This window comes from Eschrichtius robustus, chromosome 4 (assembly GCF_028021215.1).
Source record: "Eschrichtius robustus isolate mEscRob2 chromosome 4, mEscRob2.pri, whole genome shotgun sequence".
NCBI classification, from domain to species: Eukaryota; Metazoa; Chordata; class Mammalia; order Artiodactyla; family Eschrichtiidae; genus Eschrichtius; species Eschrichtius robustus.
In genome coordinates this window covers 132,268,192-132,274,644 of record NC_090827.1, presented here as the reverse complement: position 1 = coordinate 132,274,644, position 6,453 = coordinate 132,268,192, and positions in this window count along the sequence as shown.

The window sequence follows — 6,453 nt, the reverse complement described above, 5'->3', positions numbered from 1 at the left end:
TATCACTTTGTAAACTTCGCTTCCTCATTAAGATCAGATAATGAAGAGGTCTCAGAGGAAAACCTGTTAGGCACAGTTGTTCTCCCATCTGTTTGGAGTTGTGACAGTTCAGATATTTCAAACATTGTTTTCATGAAGGAAGAAGGATTTAAAATAAAAGAAACATATTTTACACACATATGTCCTCAAGTCTTTAAGAAAGATGAGAGAATTTTAAAGATGTCTTTCTACTGAAATTGCACAGAGCATGAGTAAACAATCAATTTTATTTGAAAACACTACCAAGATGAAATATCCCCAGGGTTTTAAAATAAAAACAACATATGGGTGAAAATTATTCTAGTGGCTGCAAAGCACAGTCGCAACAAATGGATCCCTTGATTGATCTAAGAATGTAAAAAACTGTGGATGACAGAGAACGAGTCACAGTGGGGCAGTTAGTACACAGTTAATAGATTATTATGGTAAGTAATCAAAGTTAATTATTCTATACTTTTGCTAAGCTGAGAGAAGAAATATACTAAGTGGCATAATTCATAAAATACATTCAAAAGTAAATTACTCCTTTCACAGTTTTAAAATACATCTTAAATTACAAGATGGTGAAATGTTTCCTTTTTTTTTAAATTTTATTTATTTATTTATTTATTTTATTTTTGACTGTGCTGGGTCTTCGTTTGAAATGTTTCCTTTTGATGTGAATAAATATTGATAGATTATGTCCAGATGACAGATTGCATGCTTACAAGGTATATCAGTACATTCTTCAGTAGGTTGCCATATTCACCTTTTTTCCTTCAGTTTTGAAGAATATGTTATCACTTTTCACAAACTCTTTAGTAGGAGAAGCTGTTCAAAAGTGTTCTGGGAAGAAAGCTTACATTTTTTTCAACTACAAAAGGCAAAACAACTGTAGATATTAAAATAAGCAAAAAGCTTTTCAGCCTGAACAATAGGAAAATGTGCTTCCTCTTTGAATTTTTCTTGTAGAGAGGAACATAAAACATTGGAACAGTATTGAAACAATCAAATTTGATTTATAGTTGCAAAAAGTGAGTAGGAAGATTCTCAACCTTAAAGTGTTTCATGTAGACAAATTTAATCCTACCTATGTGTGTCAAAAAATAAGATAAATTTCTAATTAGAGATTATTGTTGCCTTTTTTTTTTCATTTTTTAAAATATTTATTTATTTATTTATTTATTTATTGGCTGTGTTGGGTCTTCGTTTCTGTGCAAGGGCTTTCTCTAGTTGCGGCAAGCAGGGGCCACTCTTCATCGCGGTGCACGGGCCTCTCACTATCGCGGCCTCTCTTGTTGCGGAGCACAGGCTCCAGACGCGCAGGCTCAGTAGTTGTGGCTCATGGGCCTAGTTGCTCCGCCGCATGTGGGATCTTCCCAGACCAGGGCTCGAACCCGTGTCCCCTCCTGCATTGGCAGGCAGACTCTCAACCACTGAGCCACCAGGGAAGCCCTATTCTGTTGCTTTTTTAAAAATAAGAAAAAATATCAAAAAATAAAACTGTAAACATTAACGTTAGATAAGACTAAAGCAGAGACTATGTAATTAGTCTGGAAGGATCTTGAATTTCACATGTAAAAGCAAAAGGATGGATTCTGTATCTGAAATCCAGTGTCCGGAGGTCAGGTCTCATCTCAACTTTTCCTTACCAACAGAAAGCATTTATTAAAATCTCAGGGGTGAGCTCATTAACTATTCATTTTTATTATACTAAACAGTCATTTATTTTCCTTTGAGTTGTATTGAGATGGCATAGTTCTTTATATATATATATGTTTGTTAATCTGGTGATAATCACCTGGATGTTAAAATTCCAAGGTAATTTCTATGTAGTCACGGATATTTAGATTTATCACAATTCCTTGATGTTAATAATAATAATCTTATATTACTATAATAATAACATAATAATAACATGGTAAGTAATGTTAAGTACTTATAATAATAATAATAATAACATATTATTATCATTTTGAAAGTACACAGACTTGGACATGGCTTCTATTGCTAAAAATTTGGTGCAGGTCAGAATACACCCATCTGAAGTATATTCCCATAAAACAACACCTCCTTAATCTCCCAGTTTCATGACTATCAACAAAACAATCAACATCCATAAATAATAACATACATAAAATATTCATGTCCCATAAAAATCACTTTCTCTACAGGTTTTCCAATGAGTTTTGAATGTTAAACAGTATTTAAATTCTACAATATTTATTTAGAACTTACTATTCACCAGACAACTCCTGGCAAATCTCCTTGTAGTGCAGGCAAACTGGCAGTGCTTTCAAATGCAACCTCTTGTGTTTAATCTTTATGTTTTTCCCTTTGAAGATAGGAAGCATTATTGTTACTTCACAGATGAGGATATTGGGGCTCTGAGAGTTTAATTTGCCAAAAGTCACAAAGCTTGTTGAGTATAAGAGATAGATTGGGACTCACATATTTTGACACTTACTTAATCCAATCATTCTTTGTAATATGCATGTTAAGAAAGGTGAATTTCTAAATTGGGGGACCTCAGGGGAGTCCTTCAATAGAAATCCACAGAAAGAGACTAATTCCCCAGATAGAGCTGGATAAAGGCCCAGAGCAAGCACATGCTTGTCTTGCTGCAGAATGAAAGGCCATGCTATGGACAACAAGACCCTCTCTATGAGGTAAGAATTGGCCGCTGGTCATATTTCAGTAAGCCTCTAAGACATTGTGTCACAAGAGATACTGCAATATATATAATGCTAGGATGACCAATTTCACAGCACCTAAGTGTTGGAAAAGCTCTTAGCCATTATAATGTCCAATCACTTCAAATCTGTGAGATGATGATAAACAACTTATCCAGGGACGAGCAAGTTTAGTGACAGCCCTGGTAACAGAATCTTGGTCTCTTGACTCCTGATTCAGGAACTTTCCCAATTTCAGTCCCCAAATGTTAGTTTTTCATAAAGAAGTAGTGCAGGTGCCCTGAAGTGCTTGAACGATAGAGTATCTGTGGTGGTAAAGAATTTTACTCTATTGCTATAAAACGAAAAGACTTCTTAGAAGGAAATAGATGATGAAAGTCCCCTGATTGGGCAACTTTCTCAGAAATATGAAATGGAAAAAAAAAAACACAGCTCTTCTTTTAGGTATCTCTTTCTTTTGGTTTAGCCAAACAATGTGTAGCCAAAAATCTCTTTCCTATTCTCGATCTCCCTTGAGCCATTACTGTAAATGAGAGTGATGTGTAATTTTTCTCTCTTCCAATTTCTTCCACAACTGTACTCAAAGGGCCTTAAGTACCTGTTTAGATATAGGGATCTTTTTTTTGCCAGAGAAAATAAATGAATGAAAACCTAGAACAAATGCTTATTTTTTTTTTTGAGTGGCATTATTGTATTCTTAAAAAAACCTGTGCATTTGCCTTATTTATCATAGAAATTATCTGAAATATTTCAGTGGAATTTAACCCTGTTTCTAGGCTAAGTGAATTCCTTTTTCTTTTTTAATTTTTTTGACTATAAAATTATTTTGATAGGGAGCTCTGGGGATAAAACTTCTTGAACATACAAACAGGTTTAAAGAGTGATTTAGACTAAACTAAGGTATTATTAGGAAACCTTATTAAGATTTTGTATTAAAAATGTTAAAGTTCCATGTACAACTTACTGCTGGCATAATTAACATCCTTCAATTCATTCATTCAACATGTGTGGCACATTTAGCATATTACAGACACTGCACCAGGTACCGGGGATTCAGCTGTGAGCAAAACAGATGTAAAAATCACAGAATTTACAGTCTGGTGGAGAAGAAAGGCCTTAAGCAAATACTCACACACTAAAATAGTGAAATTACAATTATGATAAATGCTACAAAGGGGAGATGCATACAGTTGTAAGAATGGATATTAAAGGAATTTGTACAAGATAAGTCAGGAAAGATTTACTTTGAGGGGAAGAGCAATCTAAGCCAGAGCAGCTTCAAAGGTTACAGCAGAAGGGAGCGTGGTACCTTCAAGGAACTGACAAAAAGGCTAATGGGTGATAAGAAAAGTGGTTGGAAGGTGCTTGTGGGTCAATGGGGGAGAGAGGGGAGCATTTTCAGTTATCATAATGACTGGAGGCCGGTGATGTCAATACCAGAAGAGTTGCCACACAGCAAAGAACCATCACTTCCTATATCCAATAGTGACTGGTTTGAGACAAGCAGAGCCCTTTAGTTATGATAAGGACTTTGGTCACTGTAATGGAAAACCATGAAGGTGGTTTATTTGGGGGGTGGAGAGAGGGGAGATGACAAGATCAAATATGTGTTTTGAAAAGAACACTATGTCTACCATGTGGAGAGCCAATTGAAGGGAGCCAACACCAGGAAGAGGCAGACCAATTAGGATGCTACTTTAGTGGTCCAGGTAAAAAGGAATGGTATTGTCAGTGGTTTGCAAGCATTGGAAAGAAGCTATACAATACTTGAAGTTATTTCTTACCAGCCAATGTAATAGAACATTAAGCATAAAGAAAAGTTTGGCCCTTTATCTCCCCAATTCGTTCTTGAGTTTTGTACAAGTCACTTAATTCTACTTTAAGGAGAACCAAACACAGAGAACAATAGCACCCGTGTCTCCTTCCCACCATAAGGGTTGACCCAGTAGTGATCCTGGTCGTCATCCCCAGTGCTGACAGTAAATATTTGGCAATAATCATCATGGAATTTTACAATTCAAGGGACATTAGAGATAATCCAGTCAGGCCTTGATTCTGCCGGAGAGGGCTGAAATCTAGAGAAAATAATTAAAATGCTTAAAATTTTACATCTAGTTAATTTAGGAATTGGGACCAGAAAAAACTAATAAAAACGAAAGAACTTCTAGTTTCTAATCTAGTGCCTTTTTTCATATTTCTTTCTTACTAATAATCGCAAGGATCTCAAAACTTATGCATGATTATCTACATATTGGCAACAAATAAGCTCATGCTTTGGAAGTTACAAACGGCTCTGAAAAATAGACTTGATAGTTGCTGAAAGTCAACAGAAATATTTTTTAAGAGCATTGTTTTTTGTTTGTTCACTTTGCTTTTTTTTAAAAAAAATTGAATTTGAAAGCCTTGAGGCAGGACATTCATTTACTTCCTCTCCACAGGCCCTACCACCACCTAATGTGGCCAATTTATCTTAGCTTCCTGATACCCTGCAGGCACTTTCCCACTCCTGACTGAAATCACTGCTCTTTTTCCAAACTCCACTTAACCAGCTCAGCATGCATTAACCATTCTGTCTATTCTCTCTGTAAACTGGCACTCAAGGCACGCCGAATACTCGCAGCTAAGGACATTCTCTTATTTCTGCCTCCAAAAGTTAAGTGGTACGTTTGCCAAGGGTCAGTCTTATTTTTTCCCCCAAGCTATGTGTGACAATTTTAATTTTTTGGCAATTACGTAATTTAAATAAAATTTGTATAAGCTGATGTTTCATGAGTACAAAAAAGGTAAAAGAATTGTTCTGTACAAGGTAATGTGAGTACCTTGGAAACATCCAACACAGGTGAGCTGCCAAATTTAAATTGGATGTGGGTAAGGCAAATTTAAAAGACTGGAAAAATATAAACATCGAAAAGCATTCTATTTTCAGACAGCTTTGTAAATGTCTTACAAGTCTAATTCCCTTGTAAACAAAACTAAAACTAGAATTTATGGAGGATTTGCTGTGGGCCAGAAAGCCTATGTGGAACACCATCAGTTGATTCCTGCTGGGAAAAGAGGGCTTGGCGACTGGGGTGCACTTGTGTATTTTAAGTTACAATAACTTATTATGATAGTAATGTGTTATTTTTCATGAGTCCCAGTTTTAACCAATTTTTTGATCAACTGACTACTTGTAGGTCTCTTATGTGATGATAAGAAAGCATTTGTGTGTTACACACCAATATATCATTTCTTTAAAAATCAATATAAGTGATTTCATATATGTAAGTTTGAGGGTATAAGTATGTATGTTTTCAGCATATTATAAAATCTTTATTATTTATCATATATATTTAGATATAAGGATAATAATTTTCATAATGGTTTAGTACTTACCTAGGACATTTCATCCTAAATGTATTGGACCTGGTTAACATTTGATTTTGAATTTAGTTAAGGTAGACTCTGGAATGAAACAGATTTTCCGGGTAAGTATTATGAGTTCTAAATAGTACGCCCCAGAGGGCAGAGCATTTTATATAGATAAAGATCACTTGTCAGCCTCAGCTGACAGCCTTCTTTCTGTTATAAGTAAAACTTTCATGCCTTTGATTGCTCATTTATTTTGACACATTCCAATGCTATAGCATAGACTTGACCAACATAACAATGTTATACAATTGTAGAAGAATTCTTTGGCCATTTTTAATGTGATATCTTCAAGGTCTGTAAAAACCATTTCTGCACAGTTGACCATGACTGG